At 47.7% G+C, this 22,500-nt stretch overlaps 1 protein-coding gene across 2 annotated transcripts in view; it reads right to left on the minus strand.

The window, feature by feature from the left end:
* The window catches only part of znf536 (zinc finger protein 536), a 198,880-nt gene that overhangs the window by 135,614 nt on the left and 40,766 nt on the right, over positions 1 to 22,500 (minus strand). For both annotated transcript variants that reach the window (XM_068576100.1, XM_068576109.1), the window contains exon 3: positions 21,149 to 21,257. The gene's annotated coding sequence lies outside the window, so the exon portion shown is untranslated. The remainder of the gene's footprint in view (positions 1 to 21,148; positions 21,258 to 22,500) is intronic.

Genomic DNA, 22,500 nt, shown 5'->3' on the forward strand with positions numbered 1-22,500 from the left:
TCAGCTCGGCTCTTTTAGCTTGGATATACATCTCTACACAGTGTATATTGAACCGTGAATGCCATTATCAGGTAAAGTCTTTATTCAGCTACATTAGATCCTTACACTCCCAGCTGCTGGAATAAACTCTTTAGGTTGCCCCACTTAATACTTCCTCTTCCACATTACTTTGCTAAATTTTAAATTGTTTTACCGTATTACCTCTCTTGGAAGTGCTCAGAGACAACCGAGAAAGTACAAATACACAAAGTCCCGAAGCCGCGTAGCGTTAAAACCCGAGACGGAAAGAATCCTCAGACGGCAAAACTTTTGACTTACACTGAAATTAAATAAATAGCTGAGAGAGCATGATACTGCCTGAGCAAAATCCAATCACCATGATAAACAATAGCAAAGGACACAAAGCGTCACGCCGGAGATAATGAGGGGGAGAAGCTAGGAATGTGTTGCAGGTGCGTGCACGCCGTACGCAGTCAGCTGACGGTCTCGTTGCCGGCGAATTGTGTGCAAAAGAAGAAAAGTAAAAACGGTCCCTCGTCTTGTCGTCGGGTTTATTGTGGCAGCAAATGAGTTGTGGAATAATTGGAAGATGCAACCGAAAGGCCGGGTCAGCAGAAAGAGAACGAGCACACGGTTCCCTCAACACATCGCGGCCGCGCGGAGATCTGCGTTCGCTCACCGCGAGGCGTTCGAGGGATTTCGAAAGTAAAGTTAGAACCAACGTCTCTGGAGGCAGCTTTGAAATCAATAAGAAAAATCTGAATTATGTGAGCGGCACACATGGGAACGGAAAGCGCCCAAATGTGGGAAAATGTGGGAAAGAGAGAGAAAAAAGACAAACTGAGTGAAATCAATAAGCAAGACGAGCGCGAGTCCCGACAAATTAGGAAGACATTGAAGTTTAAGAGATAATTTGTAGTTGCACGTCCGACATTACTGAAAGAAAAACTCGCGGGTTTGTAGAAGCCGATGTCTTCGCGATTTTCTGGACGAGCTGGAAAAATGGCCGACAATGTGACCAACGCATGTGATGCGTGTGCACGATGGCTTCTGATTCTGCAGAATCCGGGGGGGAAAAAGAGAAGAAGAAGAAAGAAAAAATGCCGCTGAGGCTCGCGTTGTCCTCGCGCCGCCATCTTGGTTCTCTCCCCATGAAGCGCCGCATTGGAAACCTCAGTCCTCGTCGCCCCAAACGCAACAGCTCGGCGCACGTTGCCGCTGACACCGGGTTGCAGGTATTCTGGGTACTGGAGCGGTTCTCAGTCCGTCTGCAGCCGCCGTTCTCGCCACCGAGGTGTGAAGTTGCTGCGAGGTGGCGAGGACTCCCCATTTACTGTTGTCTCGCGCTCGCGTAAAGCCGATCCTCTCGTCCCGGCCCGGTGGAACACACACGATGCGAGCGGCAAGACGGGAAAGGGAGGAAGCGAGCCGGAGCATCGAGGGGGGGAACGTACGGGGTTGTGAGACAAGATGGGTTTTTTTTTTTGTGGGAGGGGAAGGGGATGGTTTATCTGACAGGTAACATCCAACCTTTTTCTGTTTTTTCTCTCCGAGACAGTGATGTCTGCCCGGCAGCATCACTGTCTCGCTGATCTACGACGGAGCCACTCTCAACTTCCCCTTCCACATGTTAGCCTGATGGCTGTATTCACAGAGTATGTTCAGCACTTGGAGCAGTTATTTTATTTTTTTTTAACCTATTAGGAGTCCTGGAAAACGAGTGATGCGAGAGAGAAGCTCGGGCTGTGAGCGCTGTGTTGAAATGAAGGATCTCCACTGGTTCTCCGTGTGAGAGAGAGCCGACGGATGAAGGCCATCTCTGTCTACCTCTCACGTTGCAATATAAAGGACCCGTTGTGTGTTTAGTGACTCATCTTTTAATCCAATGGAAATAATCACGAGCGGCTGATTTTCGGGAATCCAAAGCGACGATAGGAGCCTGGTTCAAGAGACGGCAGGACAACCTCGAAGAAAGGCTCACGGGGAAATTTGATTTTTAAAGAAATTGTGAAGTTTTAAGTGTATTCTCCTGTAAGAATACTTTAACCGCGTTGTTTGCCGTGTGACAGGTGCAAAACGTTTTCTGTTGTCTCCCTTCAGCCGCCGGACGCCATTGGAAAAAACAGTCATTTTGACTCGATAAGCCTCAAAGCAACCCTCACTTCACCCCCACGCCTCTTCAGAGCGGCCCCTTTAAACTCTTCCGAGATGCCGTTTTCAAATTTCATTATCGTTGGGCCTCGTCTGTGTACTGCGCTGCGGTTTTCCAGTTTAGTGTGACGCACAGCACAACACCGACCCGACTCCCAAATGACTCGGCTCGCCTTCGCAAAGTGTAAGCAAACATTTCCAGACACGCCGCGGACGGCCGCGACAACTGGAAACATGAGCGGCGGCGTGCCGAGTGCAGAGGTGACTTGGATCCGCGGCGCCGACGTCAGACCACACGCAGACCTCAAACGGGCCTCCACTGCATGACGGCGAGCAGCGCGAGGGACACGGGGCACTGTGTGCACGTGTGTGTGTGTGTGTGTGTGTGTGTGTGTGTGTGTGTGTGTGTGTGTGTGTGAAGGCGAGGGAGACCTCAGAGCCCCGGGGACCTCGTGTCACATAAGCTCCATCACAAGGCCGCTTTATTGGGCCTGGCATGGGTCAGACCCCTACTGTCATCTTCAAATATGCCTGCCACCTGCTCACTCGCTCACACACACACACACACACACACACACACACACACACACATACATACATAAATGCGGACACACACAGTCATGCATACACAAACCAGCACACATGGCTTGCAAAGAATTCATCTGGTGTTTTCTGGTAATTGCAACAAAAACACCAAATCTGGACATGTCACATTCATTTCCCAGGACCCCAGAGTGGAGGGCTAATTTCAAACAGCCTCCCCCTCTCACACGCAGACCTTTTTTTTTCCTCTTCTACACCCTTCTTCTTCAATTTTTTGTCACCCTCTCATCTCAGAGAGAAAAAGAGAAGCGAAAAAAAAGAAAAGGAAAAAGGGGGCCGTCTTTTCGCAGACGGCTATTTGCTTAAGAGAGGGCAAAACTGAGTGATATTCTTCATTCGCCTCCCCGGAAAAAGCGTTCATGCCACTCTGCCTTCAGATTCCACATGTCTAAGATATACGCCCAGGCGCTCGGTGCCAGCGACTCGGCCGCCAATAATTTAAATTAGCGACGCAATAAGATCTGCGGCGCCGCCGCAGTCGGCCCTGAATGCAGAAGCGAATCAAGCCGCTCGCTGCCCTCTTTTGCAACTCACGCCAATCCAGTTTTCTCTCATTGTGACTTCAATGCAATGTAGATTCATTACATGTGATACGCTGGCGCTTTTTGTCTCGCTCTGCAATCACTTTGTGGTCTTTTCTTCTTCTTCTTCTTCTTCTTCTTCTTCTTCTTCTTCTTCTTCTTCTTCTTCTTCTTTTGTTGGTTTCGGTACATTATGTGAACGCATTTATTTTGTGACCCAGCCTAAAACTGGCACGCTGAACTCTCCATTATCACAAAATTAGCTCACATGTGTGAGAGTGACAGTGTGTGTGTGTGTGTGTGTGTGCTTTTTTCTCTCCCTCGTGAGCACAAGTATGGTTGTGTGTATGACCGTGTGAATCGGTGTGTGCGCACATGTCTGTTCTGTGTGATAGTGTGTGTGTGTGTGTGTGTGTGTTCCCTGATGGAGATAAGTCTGAGTGGTTAGGAGGGAACAGATGTCAGCTGGTGTCGGCTGCCAGGAAGACTGAACAAAGCCAATCACGTTACCTTCCTGTCCAAAACGCATGGCAGAGGGAGACCTGCATCTAACAACAATTTGTGGTATTAACTCTGAGCATGCCACCCTGCCTGCAACCCCCCACCCCCCCCACACACACACACACACACAACACACACACCTCCATCATCCTGCTTGGAATAAATCTGGTGAACGACTGGTGGAGATCTGAAAGATTGCAGGGGGAACTGACAAAATGGCGTCCGTAATATGATCTGCCCTTGTTTGCTACAGTAGCTTAATCATTCATAAGCCTGTACAATGGAATGACTGGCAGGCATTACTAGTCTCTACCAGGGTCCTTTGTTCCTTTTCAAGAATTAATCTCAACTGTTTCTCTTTGCAAGCCATCGTTCATTAAATCAGACGTCTGGACGCCGCTAAAAAAGCCGCAAAAAAACAACAACCAGCATTTCAATGTTAACTGACTCACTGCTTGGGATAACTAATGCTCCGTCTCTCTCTCTCTCTCCTTTTCTCCCCCTCTGTCTCTCTTTCAATCTCTCCCCTCTCGTTTCTTTCCCCGTCGAACACAATCATATTAGCAGTAAGTCCCTTCATGCTCTAGGATAAAAGTGCAAAAGCTAATTTGGGAGAGAAACGCACAGATCTTGATTCTTCTGGAAGAGGAGTGAGTCACGCAGAAGAGCATATTCCCCATGTATCATAAACAATAGGGAGCAGCGAGAGAGGAGGCTAACACGCCCACGCACACACACACACACACACACACACACACACACACACACACACACACACACACACACACACACACACACACACACAAGCATGCACGCTAACAAAAAAAAAGTAAAAGAAAATATTTGAATTACAAACAAGGACATGAAGTCAGAAACGTCCAAGTGCATTATTATTTTACCATACGATGTAAAATGGAGTTATACGTCTAAAACAAGCTCTGTGGACTCCAAACCCTCACTGCACTGAGAAGACTCTTAGGAGGCCTGCAACAAAAAAACAACTGTAAATCCCTCTTTCTCTTAAGGACAGTGAGGGCTTCTGTTGTGAGGAGACAGGAGAGAGGAGACAGGAGAGAGGAGGCAGGAGAGAGGAGGCAGGAGAGAGGAGGCAGGAGAGAGGAGGCAGGAGAGAGGAGGCAGGAGAGGCGGACAGACGCACATCCGATTCAGGCAGAGGAGAAGACGGGAAGAAGACGGGAAGAAGACGGGAAGAAGACGGAAGAAGACGGAAGAAGACGCGTATCGAGGCGACAGATCAAGCATCTGAAATAGATGTGTGCCTGTGAGTGTGTTTATGTGTGTGTCTGGGTGTGTGTGTGCGTGTGTGTGTGTGTGTCGTGTGAGTCGTCTTAGCCTTGATTGACAGATCCTCAGAGATTGTTACAAATCTGTTGACCTTTGACCTCCCCACAGAGTTGTAAAAACCACACTCCATTTCCCTTAAGACTTTTCGCAGCCTGCAGAAGAGCCGTGTGCGTGTCTGCGTGTGTGTGTGTGTGTGTGCGCACGCGTGTGTAACCCTGAGGTTAAAGAGCAATCTGCAGCCAATTAAGCGCTTCACTAGGAGAGCCCTGCTTCCACGAATGAGAGGAATGCTCCACAAGCTTTAGAGAGGGACTTGACTCAGTGCTTTTGGAAGCAGTGTGTGTGCGTGTTTGGGTGTGTGTGTGTGTGTGTGTGTGTGTGTGTGTGTGTGTGTGTGTGTGTGTGTGTGTGTGGTAGCTGTGTGTCACGGTTGAGACGTTTACAGTGCAGGTTTGTGTGCTGGTAACAATTAAGTGTCAGGGAGCTAATGTAAGGGTTTAAAAGTTCACCACGTACAGATGACTGCTGGAGGGAAGGCCGGCCTCCTCAGCCAATCACAGGCTGTCAAAGTCCCCGAGGAGCAACAGGTAACGAGGGTGAGCGCTCGCTAAAATGTCCACGCGCCTCTACGGAAACCTGGAAGGAACATTTGAATCGTTTTTTTCTTTCTTTTTATTGGATCTCTTGAGGAATGTGGGTTACTATTTGTGGTGATACTTTCTTCTTTCTGGTGGTCTGGAGTAACGCTGAACATGCCCACATCATACACTGAAGCACTTTAATGTCTTTTGTGTTTTCTATAAAAGACTGGGGGGGGGCATGAGAGTTCAAGTTGTTCAAGTCTTTTCTCACGGATACGTCGGGTCTTGACGTTTCCAAACCCGAATCAACACATCTACATGTGTGTATCAACGTTATCGTGTTCCAACCACGAAGAAACGTCTCAATTCTCAATTACGTAGAGTTTTCGGCAAGAAAAGCTTAAGTTAAAGGTCGGGTACTGGGCTTGGGACAGCGGCCTCCTGGGTGAAAGTCCTGTGCGTTCACCCAGTGCCCCTCCCATCTTTGAATAGAAATAGATTTGTAGCCCACTGGCGACTTCTCTTCATAAAGTGTCACACCACGCGGCCAGCGGCAGGACAAATACCTGCAGAGTGACCTCATCACTGCGCTTTTAGCTGCAGAAGCTAAAGTGGAAATCACTCGTTGTGTTACGCCGGAGCTTTTTTCCTTCTGAGACATGTCAAGATGTCACGAGTGGAGGGGAAGAAACGAGAAGGAAAAAGGGCCTATTGTGTACCGAGAGCGATCAAACCAAATACTTTGCAAAACTGTTTGTTCTTTGACATTTCTCTTTGGTTGCGATTTAGTCCTCGGCGCAGTGTTTCTTATGTGTCAGTTAGATAAAGAAAAAGATAAACGCGGCCATCTGTCGCATGAAGATCACACTGAAGGCAAGAAAAGAGCGAATAAAAGTATGCAGAGGCGCAAAGTGAGGGGAGAGGAAGGGTAAACGGGAGAGGGCGAGGAAGGGAGGGAGGGAGGAGGGAGGAGGGTGAGGTCGATGTCCGTGCTCCCCTCCCCCCCTCCCCTCTCCATCCCCCACCTGCACTTCCTCCCAGCAGCCCCTGCCATCCATCAGTGGGTGAGCGGAGAGGATCGGGGCCCAGAGTAATGAGCCGTAAGCCCCCTTACACGTGTTGACGCGCCGCTAAATAAGATCCATTTACCTAGGCTACCAGCCGCCGCGCCCCGCCGACGACTGGAGGAGAATGCGACGCCCTCCCCGACAGCCTCGCCCCCCCCTTCACCCCTACACACACACACACACCCCCACCAACCACCACCAACGCGCCTCAAACACACCTCGTCATGCACAGCAGTGCGCTCCGGCTGCTTCTGTGTGTGAGCTTGCGTCCATTCCTCTCTGGCTAGTAGTGTCTATCTGTAAATCTGACTGCGTGTGTGTGTATCTGGGAAAGAATATCTGTGTGTCTTTGCTGTGTGTGTGTGTGTGTGTGTGTGTGTGTGTGTGCCTGTGGGCAGGGAGGACGGCGTAGTGATCCAGTTACTCAAGACAGACAGAAGCAATCGTTCTCCAGTTACAGAGTTTTCTCCTAGACTTGAGGGCATCACTGTCAAGTGTCGGGGCCATCAGGGAAGTCTCGCTTTAGACGATTACACTCAATCTGTGTGTGTGTGAGTGTGTGTGAGTGAGTGTGTGTGTGAGTGAGTCATGAGAGGAGGAGGACCAGGATATGACCTCCACTGCTCTAGATGCGACACACACACTGACGGTTAGTTACTTCTTTTGGAGTTTTCCTTTTTGTCCAAATTGTCCCCCGATGGATTTATCACAACATGGGTTCACACAGTGCGGCTGGTGACGCTGGTAAAATGAAAGAGAAAGAAAGAAAGAAAGAAAGAAGAAGGTGCGTGTCATCCCCGGGCCCCTATGTGAACAGCAGCCAGTGTGTATGTGAGCCAACGCCGCTGACACACAAAGCGTCCTCACATAACAAAGGGGGAGAATGGTGAGAGACACGGAAACAGAGAGGGGATGGAAAGAAAGAGAGGAAGAGAGGAAATGTTTGCAAATCATAGAAGAAGAAGAAAGAAAAAAAAAGAAAGGTGGAGGAAAAGAGAAAGAGCCACGGGGGGAAAAGAAAGAAAACAGGCAGGAAAAGAAGAAGAAAAAGGGACAGATGAGTGAGCAAGGCTTTAGCAGCGCTGTTGGGGTGAAAGAGAATGCCACTAATAATGAGATGTCTATTTTACCCACCAGCTCTCTCTCTCTCCCTCTCTCTCTCTCTCTCTCTCTCTCTCTCTGCTACGCCTGTTTTCCTCTGGCCCCCATTATCAGTGCACTTGAACCCGGGGATAACAATGAGTTCACAGAGATTGAGAAGTGCCTGGGCCTTAATTGTATGTATTTAGTCACGCAAACAGAGGCAATGGCCTGAGAACGCCTAGTTAGCCAATGACATCATTTAGCCACACAGCCACTTTAGCTCAATGGGGCTGCTGTTGCGTACAGCGCTCCGGCTCTGCAGCCGCTCCCATCGCTCCGTGTCTCTCTGCTCGTCTGTTGCAAAGATTTTCCCCTTGAAAATGACGCTTAAATCTCTATATTTCTGTTGTGTGTGTGAGTGTGTGAGTGTGTGTGTGTGTGTTTTCTTCCCCTCTCTCTTCTTTCACAAGGTCATTCTGTGCACGACCCTTGTTATTTTTTTCACACCGTGTGTATTTATTTGCAGAAAGTTTCCTCAGCTTTCGCAACGTTTGATCTTTAACGCAACACAATCTATTTCAGGGCGACACTTCTCAAACTGCTGGGTTCATTTTGGGTTTTTTTGGGTCCAGCCAACATAATTCATAATTAAATCAAAATGAAAAAAACGTTTGCGTCGGTCACCGAAATGATTGGTCTCTTTATGATATTTTTTCATATTTTATTTTTGTTTTATTTGCCCTGCGCTTGTGTGTGTGTGTGTGTGTGTGTGTGTGTGTGTGTGTGTGTGTGTGTGTGTGTGTGTCTGTTTGTTTGCATGCATACTTTTGCCGATCAATGGTGGTTGCTGGCAGTCACAAAGATGATGATGGCACTGAGATGTTAGTGTGCCTCACTTGCTCGGCACAAAGAAGAGTGTGTGCGTGTGTGTATGTGTCTCTGTGTGTGTGTGCGTGTGTGTGTGTCTGTGTGTGTAAAAAGGAGGGGTGCTTCTCAAGCAGGGGTGTCAGCACTTGAAAAATCAATCACCATCTGGGCTCATTTCATACAAAGGACAGAGGGAGGGGAGGATACACACACACACACACACACACACACACACACACACACACACACACACACACACACTTCTTGCATCTTTCATTTCATGCAAAGACAACAGAGGGCAAAACTGTACAGCAGCGTGGTGCCCCTCTTGTCTCCTGGTCTTTTCTGTCTCATAAGCGAAGACACACACACACACACACACACACACACACACACACACACACACACTCTCCTCGCTCGGATCCTGCTGCTATAAAAGCAGGTGTGACTTCCTGACTCACAGGGTTGCAGCGAGTGTATCGGCTTGCAGTCGGGGAGTGAAGGAGTCACATGTGGAGGTGGAGGTGGTGGTGTTGGTAGTGGTGGTGTTTGCCCCCCCCCCCTCTTGTTGGGGTGGAGAGCACCGGCCACGCCGGGGGCCCTATCTAAGCCATTAGCCCGGTGCTATGTGAACACGCTGCATCGGGGACCGCTGAGCAAGGTCACCCAAAGCAAACACGGATAAGAGGAAAGAAAAGCAGAGATTCATCTGCTCGAGTTGCCACCTCGGGTCAACGGGTGCGCCTCCTATTCTCCGTGTACAGATGCGGCTCCAACTCGCTTTTCAGGGCCCCGTTTTTCAACCTCGCTCACCAAAAACGAAAGAAAGAAAGAAAGAAAGAAAGAAAAGGGGCACTTTTATACGAGAAGAAGAAGCGAATGTTTTATGCAAACAAGATTTTGCTTCTTTTAAAGTACACACACACACACACACAAATAAAAGCGTCAGGAGGTTGAAAGCGTTGTGTGTGCGTGCGCATGTGTGTGACATGATTTTTGCTGCGGCGCTGCCTCCTTTCAGTAGCACGGTTGTGTGAGAAATACCAGTGGCAGAGGCTGCTGAGGCAGCGAAAGCATTTAATACTCGACAAACAGTTATCTAAGCCCATATCCAACAGCTAGACACCACTGTAATGTGACCTACATACTAAGTGAATAGGAATGTTTTTTTGTATGTAGGTTGGGGTGCGGCGGGGGTAAGGGCACAGGTTTTTTTTTGGGGAGGGGAAGGTGAACAGAAGTCTTTGAAATGGAAGGAAGAAAAGTATTTCTGTTTGCTCCCCTTTCGCTTCCACTCTTTTTCTTCTCCACGCGAGCAGGAGAGAAAGTGGAGGATAATGTAACAGGACACATTGTGCCCTTCTTTGTCCGTTTCTGGCGCTCTGGATGGAGGACTTACTTTTTGGAGAAATTGATGAAATGACAAGTGGGAGTGAGGCGGCGTGTTTTTTTGTTTGTTTCGCTTCCTGGGACACGAGAGGCCGAAGCGTCTCAGGGATGAAGCAGAGGCCGAAGACGCCGCGCAGCGAACGACGTACAACCCTTTTCGTTTCTCAGAATGAATAGTTTTGTAGTTATCTAAAGTATTGGTGGATGAGTAAAATAATCGTTCTCACTGCCAGCTCATCACACTGGTCCCTCTTCAGTCACGTGACTTCAACATAAACTACACTCTGTTGTGGCTTTGTTGCCGAAAATGAACGTCCTGGAGAATGACGTTTTATTTTGAAAGAAACGTCATGCGACAGAGTGGAAACCGCCAAGACGTCCAAAACTGACACTGGAGGGGTCACCGGTCATCGCTGGACCACGAGTCTGTGTTTGACAAGTGGGGGGTGAGAATGTGTTGGGCTGTGTCACACACACACACACACACACACACACACAACGTCTGCATGATGCAAACTTCAGGATGCGTTGAATGACGGCATTTGGGCTTGAACACAAAAGCGCAAAGCAAAAATGCAACAATGTAACTATAGCGTGAAGAAATAACAACGGCCCTTCGCAGACTGCCTGACGCGACAACGCGACAACGCGACAACGTTACCGAACAAGCGTAAAGGTCCACGTTGACCTGCGCTATCTGCCTCGCCATTCAATCCTTCATGGCGGCGTGAGTTGAGCTTCTCACCGTCTGGTGGCAAACCTTGAGAAGGGCACCACGTCGACGAGTCTGCAAGGCACCGAATTAACAGCCAATTATGCATCATTTCAGGCAGAACTGGACAGATTCACTTCAGAACCATTTTGATAGGTTTGGTCCCGGTCTCAGCCTCTAAATTGATGAATGAATAAATGCATGCACACACTCACTCACTCACACACACACTCATGAGTGCACAGTCAATCTGCCTGGCCACATCAACAGAGCAGGTGTCCTTAGTAATGCACCATTGCGCACTTGGATCTCTGCATCTCAGAACAGAGGGGAAGGAGGGAGGAGGGAGAAGCAGAGGAAGAGAGAAAGGACGGCTAGAGGAAAGAGAGGGAACAAGTGTCCGTGGCGGTGTGTTCATGTGCACGTATGTTTGCTCGCTGTTGGTATTTGGAGGCATTCTGAGGAGCCGTCGCCAAATTAGAGGTTGCCCAAGTCTTCCTCCGACACGATGTAGCAGTGAAACTTAAATGCACCTAGTTTCTACACTCATTATTTTGGGAATGATCAGAAAACATCGGAGACGATGTTTTTTTTTGTGTGTGTGGCATCCATACGAGAAATATTTATCAGGAAGACGAGCTCGACTGAGGAGAAACTAAGCAGACAGACGTACTTAGTAAAGACCATGCCTTCGCTCCCTGCTGAGTCTCAGCAACATGGTACATAAATAACCATTATGAATCACGCTGTTTGGTCTCACCCTGCCGTTTCTCAAATAAGATCCAGTTTCCATTTAGCCACAATGGTGATGAGCGAGCCTCCTGCGACGCCGCGACCATTTTGTGAGAAGCAACAAAATAAAACCCGTCATGTGTTTATCTAGTGCTTTAATTTCCTGAAAGGGAAAAAAAAAGAAAAAAGTACACAAATCTGGTGTCTTCACCCGCTTCAGTATGGCATTCTCAGCTGCTCTGTGTTTACGCGTGGACTCGTCTGCCTAATAGGCTCGCATCCCGGCTAAACCTACACGAGGCCAGAGGCCCAGCCGACAACAAAACAGCCCTGCAGCTCAGATGAAAAGACCGACCGCCGGCTCAAATAGGACCATTAGTTTCAGAGGTTACCCATCTATTATCATAAAGAACAACAACACGACTTTTCATTGTGTGAAAGTTTTGCTTCGGTCGAAAACGTTGGTAAAGTGGAGCAGGAGGGATCCGATCTGCCAATTAAGGACGCTCACTCGTCCCGTCGGCCGCGATGCGAGCGTCCCGGTGGAGACGCCTGTTGCCTCCTCCTCCCCTGCGTCTGGCACCGGTTCAGACACTTGGGTGGTTCGCTCACGTCGGCCTCTGTGGCACTAAGAGATTACACCACGCAACCTTTATCCTGTGGCAAATCTGTCCTTAGGCCGCGCATTTTTAAACCTTGTAGCAGAAATCAAGCCTCCATTGAGGGACCCTCCTTTGTAAAACTTAAATACATCCCAATGTGTCCGTCAACAAAGGCCGCTACCCTTCCTCCCCGCTCTCGGTGACACACTAAGTTCAGGATTGTCCGACGGAGGCCCGTGGGTGGGTTTTTTTTCTTCATCCTTTCCCATTCTTCCTTTATTTTGCTCCTTCTTTAGAGCATTAGGGCGAGCAGCCATTGAACTACAACCGCCGCTATGAAAATTCATCAGGATTAAAATGACCTCACACACAAAATTAAAGTTCCCCAAATGTACACAATAAGGGCTTGTATCTTTTTTTTAAGACATTCTCGGCTTCCTTGGGAACAGGATTGTTTCTTGACAAAGTGGTCTCCGCTCAACAATGAGCACCTTTCAGACACACACACAGGGACTGCCTTTAGAGCTGCGCAGAGAGACGGATTTCACATATCAATCAAAAGAGAGAGGCGGGGGAGGGAGGGGGGAGGAAAAAGGGCCCTCGTCTGGCGAGAGTGGTCCTTCAGGAACCATGAACGGATTCAAATGGAGGATATGCTTTTCTCTCTTACCGCCACTATTCATAATAGCAGAGGAGTAGTGGAGAGGGAGGGAGAGTCCTCTAACACGCTTTTTTTTTGTCTGTGTGTGTGTGTGTGTGTTTTTTTACTTGTCTTCCCCTTATATGGGGACTGAAGCATGGTCCCTCAGCCTGGCCCTGAAATAATAAGACTGTAGTGGATGCCCAGATTGTACAACATTGGGAAAAAAAGTTTCTTTGTGAAGAGGCCAAGAGGGCCCACTGTATTCAGTCTGTGTGCAAGCTTTCATGTTCTTGAGTTTGTACATGCGAGGAGGCCTGCGTGTGTGTGTGTGTGTGTGTGTGTTGCGGAGGGAGGTGGAGGGGCGGGGGGGTCCATTCCATTACACCTGCGCGATGGCATAATGAGCCCATGAGTGTGTGCAGTGGGCCACAGCCACCCACTGCGCCAGCCATGCACACCACTGCCGCTAATCATGCTGGAAATGAATAAGGTGTCAGAGTGGGTAATTCACAGCTGTATTAAAAGCAGCGCAGCCTAGATATAAGGTACATAAAACAAATTCAATACAGTGTTCTGCCCGTGGAATCTTTTTCTTCCTTTTTTTTTTTTGACAGCTGTATTAATGGCCGCCGCCTCAGAGGTCCTCTTATTAGGTCACTGGCTACATGTTTGACCTTCTACACTTTCTGAGGCTGGGGGATTCAGATCGTCTCCGACTCAGAGCTCAAAGGAATACAGAGAGCAGAGGGGGGGGAGAAAGGGGGAAGAAGAGGGAGGGGTTGGCTTAAATCTACAGTCAGTCTCGTCTTCAAGTTACACCGGAACTGTGAGACATGCGAGTCATTTTCACTACAGAAAACAGATCACGTATCAAACACTAGAATTACCGCGGTCGGATGCCTCCGCCAACAAGTCGAGTTGCAGTTTACATCTGCGTCTGTCCAAAATGTCATCGCTTCATCGCCGTTTCCTCCAAGACGCTTGTGTGAAATTGTCCTAATTAACATATGAATTCTGGAGTTTGGGGCCAAAAAAACAAAAGTGTCTGGAGGTCGGCGTGACCTTCTGCCCGCGGACAATCGGAATCGGTCCAAGTGGACGTTTGTGCTAAAAAATGATACGTTCTCCTCCCCGAGATATCACGGAGACGGGAACGGGACGGCCGGGCGGACGTGAAGTGAAAACACGACGGCGACAGCTGCAGATAAAGTTACACATTTTTCAAATAAATATCACTGCGGCTACTCTCCATCGCTGATCCCGAGAGAGTAATAAAGAGGAAGGAGTTTAGTCTGTAAGTTGCATCTTTGGGAGAATTATGAGACACAACAGAAAAGATATATATATATATATATATATATATATATATATATATATATATATATATATATATATATATATATATATATACCGTTCAAAAAAATGCAACAAAGTATATTTATATATTTTTATTTATATATAAATAAACATACATACATATAATTGCTGTTTAAAACAATAAAGGTCTCTAAAGACAGTTCATTCAAGCTCTGTTTATTTTATGGAATAACAGCATGTAAAAGACTAAATTATTCCACTTCATGTCTAGTTTCCTTTTTTTTAACATATTTTCCACTAATTTACGTACTGGTCCTGGCAGAGGAAACCTGGACGTTTGTGAATTACATCACCCTGTTAGACCTCGGTCTGACATTAAAGTGGATCTTAATGCAACTGGGGAAGAAGAAAAAAAGAAGAAAAAAAAACTATTAGTATTCACTGCATGCATGTGTGGCACATGTGTGCTAATTTTAAAAAGGGATGCTGTGAAAGTGTGGAATTGGGGACAAGGCAGCCTTGCACCGGGCCGTGACACAGACTTATGTTAAACCTAATTAGATCATGATAATAGCTTTAGGGCCCCAGTGATCAATGCGAGAGGTCTGTGGAGATGAACTTTCCTTAAGTTTCATGCCACACGCTTGCTGTACTACATTTTTTTTGTATTGCACACATACACACACACACACACACACACCAGAATGGTTTGCAGACACAGGGGGTGTATGATAGCATGATAGCATTAATTTAAATATGCATCGTTCTCGTGTTGGTACTGAGCGATTCCTTGAATCGACGTGTGCGGTCAGCGTCGGACTAGTTCAACAGTTAACTAGCGAATATCCAGCTCCGATGCGACGGATATGAATCAGAATTCCTTAAGCCAGTTCGACATCACCTGAGCCCTTCCAAGCCTCTCCCATAATGCAATGCACCCACAGTGTCTCCACATCGCATTTCAAAATTAGGAGCGTCTCTCCGTCAACAACTTTATGGTGCAGTCTAGTTTTCAGCTCACAGGCTCCTCGGATCACTCTCGCCGAAGACAAACAGGATTCCGTATGCCTCCATTACTATCTAATGTAATTTGTGTAATGTAATATTTTAACACGTCCGCGGCCGCTGACGTGCCAGCTAGCTTAGCTAGCCCGTGATTAGTCTTGACACCGGATGCTTTGGGAATCCCTGCGCGCATCGGTTGCGGTTGCGCCGGTTGTTGACTCCCGAAGCTTCCTCCTTCTGCCTACTTAACCTGGCCCCGACCCCAGCGAAGGGAGGTGCAGCGAAGCACGTTCACGGGCACGGCCGCGCAGAAGTAAAGATGCAGGATCACCTACCGGTCCACTCGCGTGGTGTTCTGCTCTCTGTAATTACCTCTGGACGAGCTCCAGGTTGGAACCAACATTCTTGGCCTTTCGAAAACTCGCCCACCCGTTTCATTTCGCAAACTGTCAACTGTTCAGGCTGCCATGCGCCCACAGGAGCCCAGAGTATTTGTGTCTGGGTAAGACACACAAGAAACATTGTCTTTGGATGCACAAAGTACAGTTCTTCACCCTATTTTTGAGAGAATATTAGTAAGTTTTCTGGCAGCTTTTAGACCATTGAACTCCATCCATTCGGTGGCATTTTCTTCAAATGTTCCATCGTCTACAGGTTAATTCAGATTTTTATTCCAATGACCTTACACCTGCTTCATATACTACATGCTTGATTATGTTCGCTATGAGACGAGTCAATTTAAAGTCCAAGTCTTGACGGAGCCAAGGAGAGGAGAACGCTTTTTGCCAAGAGTATGAACTACACAACAGTTATTGTTCCGGGTATCTCATCAGGTTTTCTCCTGGCCACCTCCTTGTGAAGGTAATCCTGTCACATCCCTATCGGAAGGCCAACACTTGGTGGATTATACACCCTGATCATGTCTGGGAATGCTGCAGCTTCCCGCAAGAAGATCGAAACGATGCTTCTAGGAACGAGGACATTGACTTTGCTTCGCCTGATGCCACAATGACCCAGCCTTGAATGAGCTTTGAAGAGCACGTGGATGAAGATCGGCAAGAAATCTAAAAGTCTAACCGATCTCACCAATCTCGCTATCAAAGGAGAAAAGGTAGAGGCGGTGGAGTCTTTGGAATTACAGCCTGCAATAACCTCAGCTTCAATCAGCCCAACGTGGACATTTACAAGCTTTATCAACAGACACTTACAGGCCTCCATAAACTAAATCGGCTGTCTTTCCAACCTCATCTTCTCCTCCTGTATCTCAGCCTTATTGGACCAGTACTCCTGTATGGCGCCATCTGTGTTTCCATTTGCTTGCAATCCCCAATAAGCACCATAATTGTTACAGATTACTAATTCACCCGGCAAACTGGTATTCCTAGCCCCAACTTTGAAGTATAGTGTCACCTCCTGCCTGATCACACATGACCCAGATCACCCACTCTTTGAGAACATTACCCCCTTTTCTTCTGGACACTACTCATGAGCAAAAAAGACTCATTTTAGCAAGAGCTTTGTTCCTCCAAGTGACCTGAGTTTAAGTTATAAGTAATCCAGTCTGTGGTATGTAGAGTGTTTATCCTTGTCTTTGTCTCTTTGTATAGTTTTTGCATTCTAAATAAAACAAGCATAAATATAAGTTCTGCATGCCTTACTTGTTTGTGGAAAATAATTCCCTCCTTGAGGACAAAATAAAAAGCCGACTTTAGTGCATGTGTGATTTTATGGACAAACGTGTATGTTTAGAAGAAATCTATGTATGCAGTACTTGTGTGTAGAAAGGGGCGTTCAGGCCTCATTTACCATAACACAAAAGGATTTCATGAACACTACTATTTGCCAGAGGTCAACTTGATTCATAATCTGTTAGCGCCGGGTCACTCTGTCCTTTCAGCGGCGGTGCCCGGCCCCTTCCATGCAAGCACAGCGATGACGAGCGGTATCCCCTCCAAAAAAATGCCACCGTTGTTCCAATTTGAGTGATCCACTTCCCGAAACATTAGGAAAAAGTACTTTTTGAATTGTTGTACATGCCGGAGTTCTGGTCAGGGAGGAGCTCCTCGTATTGGACGTGGAAAACAGGCTGAATTATTTACTAAATACCCAATATCTCAGCCACAGTTATCCGTCTATCGATACGAGCAGCCGTCTAGACAAAAGGTGTGCTGAACGATACACTGACCCCCCGAAACCTTCAAACAAATAAAGGATTAACATCATTTAGGATACAATTTCCCCGACAGGAGAAGGCCTGTGTCTGCTCGCCGTTGAATGGCGAGGCGCTAAGCTTTCCGCGGCGACATCTATCTCTCGCCACCACCTTGAGGGCATCTTTTAAGCAGAAGAATTTAGCCATTATGTGGCATTAACCTCATTAGAAAACACTCTTTAGCTGCTCCAAGATAAAATTGATTTACAGCTGCCATTTCCACCACTGCGCTCGATCAATGGTTAAACTATCCCTTTTATGGCTCTGTGCACACTCTCTGCTCGTTTTTTTTTTCCGGTTTTCTTTAACTGCTCTTTAATTTCACCCCCTCCCCCCTCCACTCTTGTCCTTGCGCCAGGTATGTAGTCGCAGACTGGAAGCGGGCTTTTTCCTCTCACCCTCCATGGTCAAATATGGGACTGACTACATTTTATTTTGGAGAGAGGATAAACACGACAGGATCGCTGGCAGATTCCTTGAACCTGTTAAGCGCCGAGTTTCTATCTTGGTCTCTTCTTGATGTGGGAGTTTAACCACAGTCGGCGCAATTTGCGTGGGTGGTCTTAATTGAGTTTTTTTTTATCTTAACACAATGTCGTAGTGTTGTTCTTTCCAAATCTTACCAAGGTTGCTTTAGCTATTCACAATTTAGGAATGTGATTAGCCTAAGCAGCTGCAGATGTATGACCATGTTCAAAACTGATTTCTTTTGGGGCTGGGGGGAGGGGGGGGGGGGCTCTTGCAGGAATATGGGGCTTAGGTCAGTGCCAAGTTGCAATTGTAATCATGGAGAAGTTATGCTACAAGTAAAGCGTGAACAAAGTAGCTGTTCTAGGAACGCAACATGTTTCTTGGGATTTAGTTTGTTTCACATATTAAGGTAAAGCATGTTACAATGTTGCCATTCAAATGAATTATCAATAAGTCAATAATAAAACATTTCAGGCAAAGTCCACTTTCACCCTCTCTCTCTCTCTCTCTCTCTCTCTCTCTCTCTCTCTCTCTCATGAATTACAAATACAACCTCTTGTAACTCAGAGCTTCATTCCAAAACCTCCAGAAAGCCTTAAATGAACATGAAGTATTGCGTCTTTGAGCCCAAAACTGTACCTACGAGCTTTATGAACAATATATGTCATTGTTTTATTGTGTTGCGAATTGATTTCCAATATTCAATATCCACACCTTTGCATAAAACAATAATATTTGTCCACTCCCATGTTGATTGGGGCATTAAATGCTTGACAAATCTCCCTTTAATAGTATATTCTAAACAGAAGAAGGAGGTGCGATTATATATGCAATTAACTGTGGACAATTACGCGATTAATTGACGTTAAGTATTTTAATTGATTGACAGTTGTTTTGTTATTTTCCGTGCATTTTTAACACCAGTGCGCCTCCACGAGCTCCCGCAGAGCTCCGGCTACAACACTACTTGGTTCATGACGAATAAATCAGCGTTGGTTTCACTCCGGACACAAACAGAGGTCTCCTGGGTGAAAGTCACCGCGGCCTCCTCCCACCTGTCCTGGCTCGCCATTACGTATATAATACCTGATTATGTGGTTTAATCACAAAGTATACTGCAATACTCTTCAACACCTGAAGTCCCTGCAACGCCGGCGCTCCGCACTCCCCATGAATTATGTATGTTGGATTAGTATGAATTGCGTTTATAGCGAGCAATGAAAATGATCTCATAAAAGAGAAGTGAAATGAAAGCCACAGTCTATGCGTTTGCGTTATTGAGAGATTCAGAAGAAGAAGAAAAAAAAAGCTAGTAAATGGAAAAAGAGTCCCCGAAAGAGTAAAAAGTCTTAAGTGATTGTGGCACATTCAGGGACGACTGGGACTCCGGATGATCGGATGATGCTCGGAGCGAGCCGGGTTCCCGCGTGGAGTTGACGGCTGCGACTGTGTCGAGCTAAGCCGAGTGGAAAATCCACAATCTATGCCGGCGTGGCCAAACGTCAGCGTGCGCCCGCCCACCTCTGACAGCTCAGGTTCATGTGGACGTTTAAGCAAAACACTCAACGCTGTATTTCTTTTGACGAATCGATACGACCACCATTTCGGCTCTCCTTCCTCCCTCCCGCCCGCCCGCCGTCTTGCGCTCGCTCCTTTCTCATCTCCCTCTGTCTGGGAGAATTGATCCGCATGGATGGAATGATATCAACCGACGGATAGAGTGATACGCCCCGCTCCCTCCTTCCTGCCCTCCTTTTGTCTTTTCTTTTTTTCCACCGCACTTTTGACACATAAATAAAATATGGGGCCTTTTTTTGGTGGAGTGGGACGGGGGGGGGGTTTGATTCGCCGTGGCGTCGGCTCCGAGAGAGGAGCCCGGTGCACGAGGCTCACGCGGAGCCGTCGGTAGACGAGAGGGAGCTGAGAGTCGGCTGGTTGCCGTCACTCACCGTTCACAGGCGCCCGACAAAATCCCCTGAACTTTCCGACACGCGCATTTGTTAGAGTGACACAGTCAGATTCTAAAGAATGGCATTAGAAAATAATGTGAGCGCTAAATTATTCAGGCTTTTTTTTTTTGCCATAATGCTTCACTTTACAACCACACACAGCTGCACACACACACACACAGACATATACTGTGTCTGTGTGTGTGTGTGTGTGTGTGTGTTACAGCAGATCCATTTAGTGTAAGCGTTTAAATTTGGAAAAGGAAAGGATGAGAAAAGGTACTGTGAGTAGAGGGAAAGGAGGGAGGGGGGAGGGAAAAAAGTTTGCTAACTTTGTCAGTGCCGCTGCATCGAGATGCCACTGCAGTCGCTCCTCGCTTTAATATCCACCGAAATAAATCACGACCCTCCTCCCTCTCCGCCGTTAACAGACGCACGCGACATGTTCATCCGCACCTGGGCTAGATATTCCTGACACGGCGGCGTCAGGCCTTTCCACAGCTGCGCAACAAATAGGTGCCGGGTGAACTAACCTCGGGTCCCGAGGACAGCGCGCCCCGGGGCGTCACGGGCGTCACGGGCGTCACGGGCGTCACGGGCGTCACGGGCGTCACGGGGCTCCCCCCCCCTCCCTCGGGGTCTCGCAGGCCTGCAGGGTCACCGCTTCGCTTCGCTCGGCTCGGCTCGGCTCGGCCTCCGACTTCCCCCTCCGCACCTCGCTCGTCCTTCGGCGGCCGCAGCTTCTCTTGCGCTGCCCCTCGGCACGCACAGGTCGAGTCAGACGCACACAGACGCACACAGACGCACGTGTGCGCGCATGTCTGCGTGTTACACAACCTACAGCGGGACCTTGCTCACCGCTCAGCGTCTGCTCAGCGTCTGCTCTGGACGACAGGCGACAGACAGCTTGGACTTAAAGACAGACAGAGTGACCCTACGAACGGATAACTGATGGGATTAAATAGGAATTATCTGTCGATATGCCCGTGCAGGTCCTCTGTGCATCCGCGCCAACTGCTGTACGTGTGTGAGTGTGTCTGGCTGTGTGTGTGTGTGTGTGTGTGTCATTATCATGATCATCCCCATCATTGCAGTGATCGTCATCATCGCCCCACACAGATTGCACCGTAGCGTGGATAACCCAAAAAGCCGCTGCATCAGGCAGTTCTCCTGCTGCCGGCTCCGGCAGTCTCTAACTCTCTCGTGCTCCCTCATCAATTCCTTCCTTCCTTCCTTCCTTCCTTCCTTCCTTTCTCCTCCACTTGAGGTCACTTTCGCCACGCTCGTGCCAGGACGACTGTCGCCAATGACAATGAATAACCTGGGGAAACCCGGACGACTCCAGAGCCAGAGTACCCCCCCCCCACCCCCCCGCCCCCCCCGCCCCCCCCGCACCACCACCACCACCACCCTCTCCCCTCAGAAACCCTTAGTCACCTCAGTCGGCGGGCGGGGGAGGTTCTTGGGCAGCGTGACGGTGTGCTGAGCCCCGTTAAGCCAGCCCTCAGCCTCAGCTCAGCTCCTGGTCGCCACTGATCAGGGAGTCCTGAGAGGAAGAGAGAGAGAGAGAGAGAGAGAGGGCGAGAGAAGATAAGGAAAGTGCTGAGTTCACCGCCACCACCCTCCTTTCCTTTCACTTTGCTTTGAGCATCCCCCCTTATGTCCCCCTCCTCCTCCTGGAGAAAGGGGTCCTCCCCCCCATCCTGAAAAGAGGAGGAGAAGGTGAGCCCTGGAGCTCTCTGCTCCTCCTCCTCCTCCTCCTCCTCTTCCTCCTCCTCGTCCACCAACTTCTCTTCATCATGCGTTTTTCCCATTTACTTTCTTTTATTTTGCCGTTTGTTCGTCCTCATCAGCATCCCGGTGACAGCAGGTCATTAAATGTAAGAAGCAAACCTGCAAACGTCTACATTGCGAAGAAAATATCATATTAAGTATACAAATACAAAGTCTGCTGAATCCGGCTTTATTTGCTCACTTAAACTTCAGAAACCCTAAACACAAAATATTATTGTCTGTATGTCAGTAAGGTTAATGTGAATTTGCTCACCAGGTTCCGTGGTGATATTTATTAGTTATATAAGTTATTTTATTCACCTGTAGTGTCTTCAAAATGTCATTTAACACATTTTCTCGAAAAGAAACTTCAGTATTGATTCAATCTTCTTCCATTTGTCTTTATATCCTGAATGGTTCAGAGGGGCGTGTTCACATGTCATTCATAGCCTCATTTATAGCTTTTATTCATAAATAAAATGGAGGAAATAGATCTTTTTAATAGCAGTTGACAGTAATTTTCCCCCCAAAACCAGCTGAGAAAAAAACCTTTGACTCTATTATGTCAACAACATGAAACCAACGTTTTGAACCTGGCTTCATCCACCGCTCTGATATCTCTTCCAGAAATGTATGCAAATGAGCTCATATTTAACGAAGGTAATGCCCGTTTGCATATTTTTTAGACGTACAATTTCATAAAGAAAACCAAACAATTGCCTGAATGTCAGTAAGCGACTGGGGAGGTGTCATGGAGACACTGTTTACAGGCCTCTCACGCGCCACAGGGGGTCAGACGTCTGAATTAGAAGTATTGATTATCACTATTATTGTGTCCCGTGTGCTGATGATGAACAGACGTAACGTCAGGACGTTTGTTCTAAACGTCTCTGCACATTGAGGCCTCAAAAGAACCGAACACACGTCCTCAAGCGCAGATCTGCACTCACATATTCCACGCGATAGACATCCAGGTCATTAAGCAACATTTTGACACCTCCTGTTATTTACTACAC

The sequence above is a fragment of the Clinocottus analis genome, unplaced genomic scaffold (genome assembly GCF_023055335.1).
Source record: "Clinocottus analis isolate CAN_PGR_092001 unplaced genomic scaffold, fCliAna1.0.p SCAF_1, whole genome shotgun sequence".
NCBI lineage: Eukaryota > Metazoa > Chordata > Actinopteri > Perciformes > Cottidae > Clinocottus > Clinocottus analis.